We start from the raw sequence: 13,963 nt of genomic DNA, 5'->3' as shown, positions 1-13,963 counted from the left end.
GGGACTTGTTGATTTGTTTCTTATTATGACTTGCAGCTGGTATTTTTCCTCAAGACGTTCAGTGGAATTACTTCAAACCAAAGGTATTTTGAGCAGTACATCAGATAATAATGATCTGATCATCGACATTTAATATTAAAAGAAGATTGCGGTTGTTTTTGTGGCATCAGCACAACACAATAAAGCACCTCTGAGAGCTGAGCGTGAACCTAGTTGACTTGAGTAACTATTGCATGCAACTATAAAAGCGGCGACAGATGGCACGAGGGGAATGCCGTCTGACTACGGCAAGCCAGAGTGTGACAGGGACATGCTCTGCTAAGTGAGAAGAATGCGTTGTGACACTCCTCCGGGGCACCTTGTGAACAGCGTGACAGTGGCATGAAAGCATCAACATGCCAGGTTTCACAGTGCACCCCTCTCCGCGCAGGCCTGCCAAGACTACCCACACTTCCACACAGCAGGAGAGCGTCGTGCTGATGCTGCTGCAAGTGTGTGCTGCCACATTTTCCCGCCAGGATATGGATTTGTTTTGCCCGGTCTTGGAAAAAAAAGCCAAATGCCCCTGTGATCAGTGGGATGGTAGATAAGCTCATTGTTTGCCTGAGGTTGTTACTGTCATTGAGGGCTGTAAATAGCTTTTATAATTCAATTAGCTCCACCTTGGCTGCGCAGTGCGTCAACTCCCTGCCCTCCACAAACTTTGCCGGAGCAGCTGTTGCACCAGATCACATTCTGGTGTTTAACAAAGACCGCCGCAGCAATGTGACTCGCATACAATGGTATTTTTATGTTGTGAACCAACAAAACAAAGATGACTGTGTTGTTGGGCCCGGCCACCCCAATAGCATAGTTCCATGAAGTACAGTTTGTTTAGTCACTGGTAGCTTTCAAAGCTCAGCCCTCGAGGGTTCGAGGCTGCTTGTTTTGGCAGAGAGTCAGTATTTTTCCAGACAAAGACAGACCTGCTCACCTGTAATCAAACCAGAAACGCCAACACCCTTCCTTCAAGTATCAGTCTCCCTTTCTGTATCTCTGTATTCTGTCTGTCACCTACACAAGTTCACAGATAAGGCAAACAATGTCTCGCTTTACTCAGTAATCATTCATGTGCAGGCTATTGAAATAGGGAAACAAAATGACCATCAATGTCATTCACAAAATAATGAGACTAGTAATTACCTTGTCTCTCCTTCCAGGGGAGTGGCCACATGAAATAGGCAACATTCACCACCCAAGAATTATCACTATTCATTTTGATCCCCTGCAGGCAATTTACACATCGTAGAGGCCTCATATTTCTTGGCAGCAAAGACATTATAGCAACAGCTCTATAAAAATACTATTCTGCAACCTTATTGATACCTTGTAACCACCTCCATCTATAATCAGAATGTCAGACTGGTGCAGGGAGGGTAAATAATTAATGCTCTGTCTTTTGGGTTTGCTTATTCCACTAAGCAAAAAAGAAGTTTCTTGCCTTCATTGCCTGCGGCCAAATACTTAGCTTGCCTGGCACTGCATTCAGCTTCTAAAGGGATGATGCATTGCTCAGAGAGCTCTTTTTTGCCAAACCATCACAGAGATTCGACACAGGAAAAACAAACTTGTGCGGGAATAAAACTCCAGATGAACTCCTACTGTGCTGAAAAGGGCTTGGAAGCAGGGAGGGGGGCACATCAAAGCAATTCTATGACACTCGCAAACACTAATATCTGTGAGGCTAAATCATGTCTTTAGCATGTGGGATGGCATATTCTTGTCAGGAGAACATACAGTTGAGTAGGTGGAGGTATATGGGAAGCTGAAGGGGTGCTGGCACAGTCTCTGATGCCGCGACACATGTTTATCCAGGACGCCAGACAGACAGATAGCAGATACTGCTCGGCGCTGAGAAGAGCGGGGGTGCCCTGCCGTTTCCATGCTGCCAGGAAACTCTTAAGTGTTTGTCGTCCGTCCTTGTCACGATGTCCTGCCATCTATCTGCTCCCGCTCTGAAAAAAAAAACACTATTCACACAGAAACCGGCGTAGAGAGGCAAGATAAGACAGGACATTATCCATGACCTCAACCTCTCAGATGACGGATATGTTACCATTGACCAATAACTAAGCTTGGTCACCCTAGTCACTATTGCTATGACAAACTTTCAGGTCCGCTGCGGCAGAAGTGTGGTTTACAGTGATAACAATGGACAATTTAACAGATAAAGTTCATACAACCCTTTTCAGACAGAGATAGACAAAAGCCATCTTTCTATCCAGCTACTATCAATTGCAACACCTGAAATGTTGATGGCAGATTTCCTCAGCTCCACCAGACATAGCTTATTAAAACCCCTATCCCAGCGGTCAAACAACCCACCAACACTCGCTAACATCTGGCTTTTGTCTGCAATGGGAATGGATACAATCGACATTCACTCCCAGGTCAAATGACAGGGAGAGCGAGGTTTTGATTGGCTCTGGCTCTGATGGGCAGTGATGATAACCTGGGTGAACACAGGATGAACACAGGATGAACACAGGACAGCGAGCTGAGAGAGCTTCTGTTTTTGGTGCGTTCTTAATGTTGAATATGGAGTACCACAGAAAAAAATCATATATATACAAGCTAGCAATGGGATAGTCAATTATTTCTTTTTAGCAGGTTTACCCACGTTTAAAAACATCCGAACACTAATTTACGCTAATTTTGGGTGTAAAATATATACAAGGTTAACAAGGGTTTGTTAAAATGGTGCCTCTGAGTTTATAAGTTTCCAGGTCACTCATGTAAAAGGTTTTTACAAATCTTGTAAAGGGCTCCTTCATGACTACATACATTGTGCTAAAGGACTGAGGCAAGACTGCAGGCAAAAGCCAGCTGATGATGCACTTGTAAAGCAAGACTTATTTTATTCTAACAAAAACACTTCACTTTAATGGTACAAGGTTTAGCGATGAGTTTTGGCAAATATTTCTTCGTATTTGGCTGAGGTTGCTTAAATGTAAACTCCAAAACTCCAAATCCAATTAAAGCAGGACAGAGAGGATAATGTCTGCCTAAACTTTTAGAGCTTCCAGCATCAGATTACTCAAGGTGGAAAAATACCACAAAGTGGATTTGTGAGTCTTGAATCATGGCTGTTAAACGTAACCTTTGACCCCATAAACTAATGTAATCTATTGTTAATGATGCACTCACTGGCCTTGGAAGTAGAATGCTGAAGCAAAGTTCACACTACATGACTTGCTGTCTTTTGATTGAGAGTTCATACTACACAACACTGCACAATCTTTCACCAGAGGAAATGTCCAACTAGTATGGACCACAAACTACGAGTGATCATTAAAACACACATCCTCCGGCTCTTTGGACTCATCTTGCAACAGAATTAAACGACAAGCTGGAGGACATAAAAACCCTTCAGTAGTCTTCACATCACAGTTGTATACGAATAAAAAACAATTACACCATTTTTTTACTTTGCATTGCTCAAACTTACAAAATGTTTGTACTTTGCATAAAAGCAGCATGCAGATTGGATGTAGTTGTCTGCGATTTGTCCAGATTGTTTGTAATTGCATGCAGTCTAATGCCAATTTGGCCCCAATCTGGGGCTTGTGTTGTTGACTTTCAAAACTTCACGGCAACATGCAGAGGGAACTAGGCTTAATTCGTTACTGTTGGTGTTGAGCTAGTTAGCTGGATAAGCGTCCAGTCGCAGCCTAGGATAGAGCAGATGGTCGCAGTGTATAATCTGTTGCACCTTTGATCATCTAACTGTTTGATTTTAGACATTAGCTTCCAAACTCCATGGCCATGAAGCCTAGAGAGGACAATTGCTTTTTGATGGATAACTTCAGCAATGGCTGAAATCTCAGTGTTTCGTGACTTTTTGACCACCTGTCTAAAGCCGACATGTATTGTAAATCCGAAGGAGATAGGTTTGAGCAGAAATCACCTCAATCTCTGCAGCCAATGTTCCAGAGCAACAGCAATCACAGCTTTCGCTTCCTCTTGTCAGATGCTAAAGTTAGCCTCTGTGGCCTTATCTACACACACCTGACTGTCTTTAACTAGCCCTATCTCCCTGGCTACATATATAGCACCTGCTGCCTGTCACAGATAGACTTAGCTCACACTAAATCCAGCCAGGCTGTCCACATTAACGCAAACACCACACACACAACACAAAAGTAATGATAAATCTCGGTTTTCTCTCTGCTCAGGGAAGAAGTTATTGCAGAGCAATAATACTGAGGATGCATTATTATTCATTCTCTATTGATCCTGTAGATTTATGCACCCACACTTGGATTGGTTGTCTGTTGCTGCAAACAAATAAAACATGTCTGACACATTGAGTGAGATGTTTACACAAAGCCTCTTCGGTTCTCACCGGCATTTTATATTAGCTCTTGAAATGAAACATAAATTCGCACACATCATCGTCCTGTTGCTGTCTGTCAGAGCGGCCGAGCCATGTGTTTATCAGTGTTTGCCTTACAGTCGCTAGTCAACATGAAAACACAGCCTCAGCATTAGTTTGTCAGCTTGTCTGGATGGGTCTTAAAATGGTGTCATTATCACAGCAGGCGCAAATCCCCTCCCAGATCGCCTGGGGTTGCACTGCTTACCGAAGGCCACCCAGTGACTCCCAAAGCCGTACACGTATTTGAAACATGCAACAAGTTCAGTCAGCTGCGTCCGTCACATCCTTCAGAGGCCTGAGGGAAGAGCTGTTGCCTGTGCTGACCAGGAATCTGTTTCTGTTCCGGTGAAGGTCAAACACTTATTTCCAAAATGGTCACAACCCAGTTACACAGACTTAATGTGCAGCTGCAGTCATAAGACCTGGCATAGCTTATGCTTTTGAATTCAACAAGTAACAGAAGGGAAGCTTCTTTGAAGCCCAGTGGGATTTTTAAAGCTTTGCACCGGAGAAAATTATTTTTAACGGTGAAATATTTTATGGCCTCTCAAATATTGTTCAGCTGTATCCTCCAAAGCGTAATTTACAGTGGCAATAGAAAATGTATGTAGTGACAGTCTGTGTCGGTCCAAGCTTTCATTCTCAGGAGTCTAGGAAAAGACGACTGAGTGATCGGAGGCTCTGCTTCATTAAGTAATTTCTCCTATTACATGACTGCAGGAATAAGCTCAGTGTCACATGACAAGTCATCTGTTAGAGATGACGCACGCTACAACAAAACAGACAGCGAGTCATCAGGTTAAGAATCCATGCCTTAAACACTTCCTCCTCACTGTGTCTCTGGTTTCATATCCTGTCAAGTCTTTGTTTTGACTTGCGAAAATAGAGAAGACAGTCCTTTGTTTATTTGGAATAATCAAGATGCATTTAAGGTCAAAACCACTATCAACACCTTGACATTATTTTGTCAACAGAATAGTTCATAATGGAACAAAGTAAATAATAAACCAACCTGACAACCAACCCCCAACTCGTGGGGGTTGGTTACTGAGCTGACGTTCACCCAATTAATAATACTTATTTTGATTCATAACAATAAAAATCTCTGGGAGTGAATGTAGCTGTCGTGAAGGTTACTTGAGTTTACTTTCAGAATTGCAGACAGTTAGCAAGCAAATTTAAATATAATGCATTTTAGTGCATTGTGTTTTAGTCTCGCCGTCATCGTGCTTGTGTTTGTGGAGGACACCGTATGGTTCGAGACTAGTGTCGGGTAGTTTTGGTCCGTGTGTGGGTGGGTGGCTGGTTTTGTGTCTGAATGAAACAGCATGGCAGTGGAGGGGGGGTGAATAACGTGTCAGGCTTTTTAGTTGAGAGACTTCTTGTGTTGATGAATAATTGAGCTGTAGTCAGGCGGAGAGCTGTTTCATGAGCCCCTCTGTCTCCAAGTTAAAATTAGACCCTTCTCTCTATGCAGACAGTCTCTTTGAACTGCTGCTGTCTCAGAGCATCACTCAGCTCTCTGCACAGCCCACTTGTGCCTTTCACTGCAATATGCCTCAGTAGATATGAGGAGAGACACGAACAGGCTTGGCGGACATGGGGAAAATCTGCTTTGAACAAGCAATAAACCAGCCCTATCGATGCGATCAGGGGAACTTTGCATTATATTGGGCTTTTGTAGGTCAAATTTATGAGACACAAAGTATGAAAGCCTGGACATTTTTCTTGTGTTGATTGAGGATGCTAATTCTATTTTTATAACTCTCCCCACTATACCACTGTTAAAATGAAGTTCTGTCTCTCCTCTGTCTACCTGTCACACCAAGATCCCCCAGGCTTCCCTGTCTTCGCCTGGCCTCTGAGTACCAGCAGCCCATCTCAATCTGTCACTCCTGTCAAGCCCACAACGCCACCAAAGAGCCCAGAAAGTAGGACACCGAGAACTCATCGCACACACATACACACACACACACACACACAGACACATCGAAAAAAATGCTTTATGAATTGTTGCGAAAAAATACCCATTCTGCGACAGAGACCTCAGAGTCCGTCAGCGTAATATCTGCTGTTATCTGTGGGCAGCCGGCACTAAATGGGGCATTCAGTGACTCTTCAAAGACCCCGTTTCTGCAGGGCAACTCAGGCTGCATTGTTACTATTTTAATTAGAACTGCTTCTCGCCTGCTCCCTGAGATCCACCCAGCCTCAACATCAAAGCTCCGCTCTGAATAATGATGTACCCCTCCATGCCTCAGGTACAGCCTGAATCTCAGTACCCCTCTCCTCGTCCTCATCTTCCCTCCATCCCTCCATCCCTCCCTCCACACCTCTTTGTACCTCTCCGCTTCCCAATTTACTGCAATTTTTCTGTGCGCTGACATAACACTATTTTGTCATGTTCAGGGCAGCGAGATGGGGGGGGTTCTGTGTGTGGCTGCAAAAGTCTGGAGGTCACAAAAGTCTCGAAAGGACAGGTTCTTCTCATTGATATTTACATTTATATTGCATAACATTTACAAAGTAAAGAAAAACTGTAAACATAGATACAACTAAGGTGTTTGCTTAGTTCTGCTATCTACAATAATTTATGAATACATTGAATAACACCAATAAAGAAATATGACTACTAAATCACAACAAGAAGGGCACAGTGAGTGCTTATATATCCGCCAAGGCTAATGCCCTATCTCGCCATGTCAAAGCAATGTTTCCCATTAATAATCTAGACATAATCCCTCCATATTCTAATATGGCATTTCACAGTTTCATAATGAACCAAAAGTATATCTTAAACTCCTAATAATAACACAAGATATCCTAACTTGATGTGTTGCTCTGTTGCTGCATTGTATAGCTGAAAGCAACACTATTTCACACGTGCTCACTCATGCTATTGTCCATAAAGTTGTTACCGTTCACTCAGACAGGCAGGCCGCATACTGGGTTCTTCCCTGACCCAAACTGCATCCCACCAAGTTTTGTGTTAATCTGTCCAGTGAATTTGGCCTATTCCTGCTAACTTACAGACAAACAAACAAACAAAGACACAAACTCCATGGCAGAGGCATTAGAAATGTTTACTTCCACACTTCTTAAATATGGAAACTGAGCCCATATAGAGTCCTCTCCTTGGTCCTCTTCCATAGATTTCACTCATTTTAAATGGTCCTGATCAGTAATCAGAGTTCGCTCAGATGCCGGGTGTAGCAAGCGAGCTCAGCAACTGTTCATTCTTAATTTGGCATCATTACTGGCAGCTACTGAACTGGTCCATCTCCAAGACAAACAACTGATGAGATATGGTAGAAAGCTCTGGAGAAATGAGTGGATCTTGAGAGTGGATTTTTATCATGAAAATAGCACTGGTTAGCAGTAATATGATCTAACAGTACATTGTGTTTTAAAGTAAGAATGATACAGAAAATAAGAGGTCCATGTGTAGGTCATCACCACAGTTGCTCTTTATCTTCTCCTACTGATTTTGACCTTTATGCTACATAGCTCAAGATTAGCATCGCAAGGGGCCAGCCCATTTATTGGTAGATAATAAAGGCCACCAGACTGCTTGTGGGGATTTTACCAGACTGTCTTAATGACTATTGATATCAGAGCTATCATTTCTTGCCTGTGTATGATTTATTTACCATAAGCTACACATGTATAAATGTGTCAAATCGTCACATTTGTGACAGTAGAACAAGGCTACATATTGACAGGCCCCATGAACAGTTTCCGTCACACCGACAGCTCACCTGAGTTATTCATTGGAAATTCATGAGAACATACTGGACTGATGACGGGAACTCTTTCTTTCAAACATCACCTTGTATAATCCAACCTCTGTCTCATCCTCACTTTCGCTGCCATTCCTCTGCGCTGACTCACAGCTGCATTCCTCATACGCTGCTTCTGTAAACACACACAAGAATGAGGCAACACCAGAGTAGTCTCGTGAAATATGGAGGTTATGCAATCTCTTGAATCACGGTGTACTCAGCTGATTATGCACCAGACGTGGCACCGCCATTACAGCAAATCACATTTTAATTACTTAAAACATGGTATGAATCTAGGGAACAATTCACAGTTATGTAATTATGAACCCTTCATCTCATTGTTTTGTTTTCAAGATAGGTCACTGTCCTCAGGTCAGACGGCAGCTCATTATAGTAGCTACATTTAAAATCTGATTTCACAAAACTCTGCTGCTACTTTAAAGGCCACACTCTACTTGAACAAATAATATATATATGTAAATATATACCTTTTAAAGTCATGCGGTTATCTAGCTAATGTCAATCCACTTTACCAGACACACTCTGGGGGAGATATTTTTGGAAATGTCAGATACTGCTGTCATCCATCCAGTTCCTTTGGCCACAGTTTCTGTTCAGCAGCATTTGACAGTGTCAGGTGAATGTTTTTTTTTAACCAAGCCCCATGACTTTATTTCAACTTGCTGCTGCAGGGAGCTACACTTGCTTGGTAAGTCAGATCATATTTTGAAGTCATATAAAACCCACTTTATTGATGCAAGTTAAAAGCCTATAATGAGGAGCTTGACTCTGCTCTTAGCTAGGCTAAGCTAACACTCCCACAACTTTAGCTTGACTTTAAAAAAACACATATCACATCTGGTGAGACATTTCAGCCATCCTTCAGGTACTTTCCCCGAAGTGTGTTGTAAATAAGATAAGATATGAAGTCCTTCATTAGTCCCGCAAAGGGGAAATTTCCAATGTTACAGCAACAGACAATACATCGCATAGGTAGCAAACAGTTCTTGGGTGAGGGAATATAAAGAAATAGAAATACACAACAATATATTGAAACAATTTAAATGTGATTAAACCTGTATATTTAATGTAAAGAAATATATTATGTGTCAGAATATGTACAGGAAATGGATTGCACATAACGGTTTCTATTGCACTGACTTTTTTTTACAAATGAGTATAATACAGTGAATATTGCACAGTTGAGAAGTGTTAAGTCACCATAGTGGTGGTGCATGTAGTTTTACTTGGAGCATATCTGGTTGTAAAGTCTTACTGCTGCACAGGGCCGGCCCAAGCCTTTCGGGGGCCCTAAGCAGAATTTGATATTGGGGCCCCCCCTCCCACCTAGCGGAGTCATTTGCGCTCGACGATTATTGACAAAAATGTCACACTACAATGATTTGACAATGAATTAATTGACATTATCAATTGTATTAATACTGAATTACGTAGATGTGATTCCTGTATTTTTTATATGGCCAGCTGGAGAAGGGAAATACCTAAATTTAAGCATATTCATAGCATTTTGCTTTTTGACTTATTGAGATGGTGACTTGGCCTTCAGTGCCCCTTGACCTCTTGGGCCTGGAAGGCTCATTCAGTTGCTCTCATGCCAAAAATATTCTAGACTTTTGTCCCTTGATAGACCCCTGTATTATTATAGTCGTTATTTACACCAAAACAGTCACCTTTTAACCTTAGAGGGCACTTAGATCACAGATTTATTTTAAACTTTCATATTCAAAGTAAAGCATCAAGTGTGGTTTACTGAAGTTAAATTGTAAAATAATTAAATACAACAGCATTTGTATTTTTTTTTAAAGTATCAGTTTAATAAACAGATCTTTCAACAGATTTGTAAATGTGCAATCTTAAACTGAAATCAAAATACACAAACATTAGTATTATCAAAAATAACATTAAAAAAAAAAAAAAAAAATAATGATAGTGCCTCTGTATTCCAAACAAACGATCACAAACATATTAAATAAATAATTTGCAACTGTGCAAATGCGTATTAAGTTAGCAATTTCCAATTACAAAATAAAACCAAAATAGACAAGCATGAATATAATAAAAAATAGAACGTTACATAGATACATAGATTAAATAATGAAAGTGACTCAGTATTCAATTAACCTTTTAAACTAACTATTTGGAACTTCTAAAATCAAACTGTTTCAAAACATTCAAATAAACGATAATAACAAAACTGATAAGTCAGTAACATGACAGCAAGGGTTCAACAATCAATTATTGTGAAAATATTCCCAACTGTCTCAATACAATGTAACTGTCCTCAAAATCTTTCCTTCCTAGCTTTTCGGGAGGCAAAGTCATTGATGACATCATTATATGATATTGCTTGGCCAACTTTGCTATTAATACTAATACAAAGATACAAAAATAGAATCATAACATAACACAAGATATTTCACAGTTAAGTAAGGCAACACAAAACAAAAACTGTTAGATTAACTGACCTGTTATGCCGGCAGAGGTTGAAGTCGGTGTATCAGTGACTGTCAATGCTGGTAACTGTTCCTCAATGGGTAAAAGTTCTTCCTCACTTTCAGGTGACTGTAAGTCTGCTGGGGGTGAACCTGCAAAGATAAAATAAATAAATCAACAAATAAAAAAAATGTAATTATTTTTTTTTAAATGTGTCATGTCATATTAAAAGACTATGTAGCCATTTGCCATCAAGAAAAACCTCACCTGCTGTATCATCAGCTGTGGAGGCACTTACACTTGATGACACATCGGGGGCAGGTACAGTTGGTTGTGCTCCAAAATACTTCAACAGTGTTCCTGAAAAAATAACATTGCAAAAGTGCATAGTTGATAGTGAGTTTATGAAAAATGAGTTTATTTTGCCATCATTACTTACACTCATCAACAAACAATTCCACACCTAACCATTCCTATTCTAGTGAGGCAAAATAAGGCACAGCCTAATTGCAGTGTGGTGAACACTTAACATCCTAAATATAATATTAATACAATATAAGTATATTTTTATCACAGACGTCTCCTCACTTCAACATGGTGTTTTCTCATAAAGACCAATAGGCCATCTCTCAACAAAGAGAGCGCACATTGTGCTCCATCTTTGGCTGAGATGTCACTTTTACTAACGTGCACAGGCACAGCAATGCTAGCTTGCATCCCTTACACCTAGAAGGTTAAGTTCACCTTTGGCTGTTTCCTCCAATATAAACCGATATCTCACGGACTAAGACTCTGCACTTGTGTGTACGGTCACATACGGTTATAACGAACTTTGATAACGGGGCTAGCGGGCTAGCCACCATGCTAACTGCGGTGGGAACAGCGCAAAAACCCGCTGACTTTAATCCCACGGTTCTCATGACACTGTTTCTCAAACACCGTCAGGTTAGAAGCAAACACTTGGTAGTAGTTAGTATCGGCTGTCCGTGCTGACTGTGTGTGGAAGCTGGGGGGAAGCTAGCTGCCTCCGTGTAGCTTCAAGCTGTTGCAGCTGTTGAATTAGCAACGCAGTTTGGAAACAAGACCGGGGAACCGCTGCGCTAAGACACGATAACAAAAGCATTTTGACCCGCTGGGTGTCACTTTATTCAGCAAAAACTGTCGCGTCATCAACATCCTTTTTCTGTTAGTTGCCATCGTTCACTGTGTGTGAGGAGCCGGGAGGACGTAAATAAAACCAGCGTGGACTTCTTCTATATACCTCATGAGGTAGGCTTGTCTAAGCTCGACTTCCGTCTCGCCATCTACTGTTCTGGCGGTGAATTGTTTTCACAACAAAAAGGCTCGTAGAACTATAAATCAAAAAGGGTCCGTCCGATCCGTCCGTCCGTCAGTCCGAAACGGACTCGGAGAAGCATACTGAGGCCTTTAGTCGCTGTCAGACTCATCACTATGTCACATTTATAAAACAGTACTGTTTTCATGTAGCTAGCTACTAGTGCTAATGTCCACCTCAGTCAGCGAGCTAACGTTAGATTAAGCCTGGCAAGAACTAGCAGTACATGTTTGATTGAACATCCTAAACACTGCCAATATCGTTGACATCTGATATACACCTAGATAAATGTATATTAATGAGATACATACACTGTTGATGAATATAGCTCATATGATGGCAAATATAAGATGACATTAACTCGCTAGCTAGCTAGCTAACTCCTATGATAGCTTGAGCTGCTCCTCCCTCAAATGAGTTCAAAACATATTTTAAATAATCATGCAATCATACCTTTATCTTGCTCTTTTTACTCATCTTCTGTCCTTTTCTTTTTCCGTTTTTGGGCACCAGAGAGATACGTCCTTTTAGATGACATGCTTATATATGTCCCTTCCAATTTAACCTTGAGTATTATGCAGTGTCTGTCTATGACCGCGAATTATCTGTCAGCAGATTGAGCACGCAGTTGATATGCATGACTTGAACGCTGGCAGATATATTGATCGTAAAATCAGAATTTTCTTGTATAGATGTATTCTTTATTTCATTCAATCAGGTCACTTGTTTAAGTTATTTAATATTATTATTATAATTATTTTTAATTATTTTTAATTATAATTATTTTTTTTCCCGATAGGGGGCCCCCTGGCGGTCAGGAGGCCCCAAGCGCCCGCTTGTATCGCTTATGCCTCGGGCCGGGCCTGCTGCTGCAGGAAGTAACGACCTTGATAAATTCAATCTGACTAGCATTGTAATAAAGCATAAAACATATTTTCAGATCAAATGAACAAGAGGCACATTGAAGAGGCAGACGAACATTCGTGTTTTTTTCAATCTTCATATACCACCTCTTCTTTTGCTGTGGCAATGTTTAGCAGAATAATCCCAATTCGATCACTCTGCGTTTAAATGTTTAATCTCAGGTGAAGGAGGAGTGTAACTCCACTTATTAGGATAATAACTGCAGAGCTACAGGCAAATTAACATCTGACCCCTACCATCATCATCCCACAGTAAAGAGCTTGTTTTGTTTGTCGTTGAGATGAAGACCTGTCCATGTGTTACAAGGCCAAGATTAACTGCAGTGGTTGAGGTGAGTGTTGCCTCACTGTGTATTAATGGGGTCTGCTTTGGCCCGTTTAGCCTGCTAGGCCTCGAGGGAATGGAACATTCAGAGAAGCCCAAGGCCAAAGCCTGATGCATCTATCATGAGTACTGCATCTCTTACATCATCAAAGGTCGACTGCGTTAGGAGTTCACGGCTCCCTGTGTGAGCTGCTGCAGTCTCCAGGCATGCTGTGATTTGAAGAGTTAACTGTGAAGTGTCACAATATTTTCTTGCAATATAATCAGTTTTATGTCTCTCGTCTCCTCCCCTGTCTCAGATAATGATGCTGCTCAGACAATATAGCACAGATCATAGAGTTCTGTGCTGCTCCAGCAAGCAGAGTCTATGTAGCGCAGCTTCCCACGGGGGGAAAAAAGACCAGATTTAGAGTGAACTCACTGAACTTTTTTCGTGATGTTCGATGAATGCAGGCATGTTTGCATTTGTGTGTTGTGATAAAGCTGTTTGAGAACCACGGAGCCAGAGGTCACGGAGAGGATGAACCATGACGATGACATCACAGCCTAGAGTGCAACAACAATTGCGTCTTGTTTTGGTGAAAACAAAGGATGTTTGTTTGCGGCCCCTTTTTCTTTCTCTTTTTTTCAAAACTCGTCCTGTGAGTTGAGAGTGTGACGACACTGTACACAGACTTTTGTTTCTCTGGTAACACAGTCTCTCTGTGTCGGTCTGCGGAGGGCTGG

At 41.3% G+C, this 13,963-nt stretch overlaps 1 long non-coding RNA gene across 1 annotated transcript; it reads right to left on the bottom strand.

The window, feature by feature from the left end:
- Window positions 1-9,778: 9,778 nt before the first annotated feature.
- LOC128453896 (uncharacterized) lies at window positions 9,779-12,654 on the bottom strand. Its single transcript, XR_008341561.1, has 2 exons — window positions 12,443-12,654; window positions 9,779-11,013 (listed from the first exon to the last, which is right to left on the bottom strand). It is a non-coding gene; the product is annotated as an uncharacterized LOC128453896 (long non-coding RNA).
- Window positions 12,655-13,963: the final 1,309 nt, after the last annotated feature.

Source organism: Pleuronectes platessa, chromosome 12 (assembly GCF_947347685.1).
Source record: "Pleuronectes platessa chromosome 12, fPlePla1.1, whole genome shotgun sequence".
NCBI lineage: Eukaryota > Metazoa > Chordata > Actinopteri > Pleuronectiformes > Pleuronectidae > Pleuronectes > Pleuronectes platessa.
Note: the sequence above shows the minus strand (reverse complement) of the source record. Positions and strands in the feature narration are given on the sequence as shown.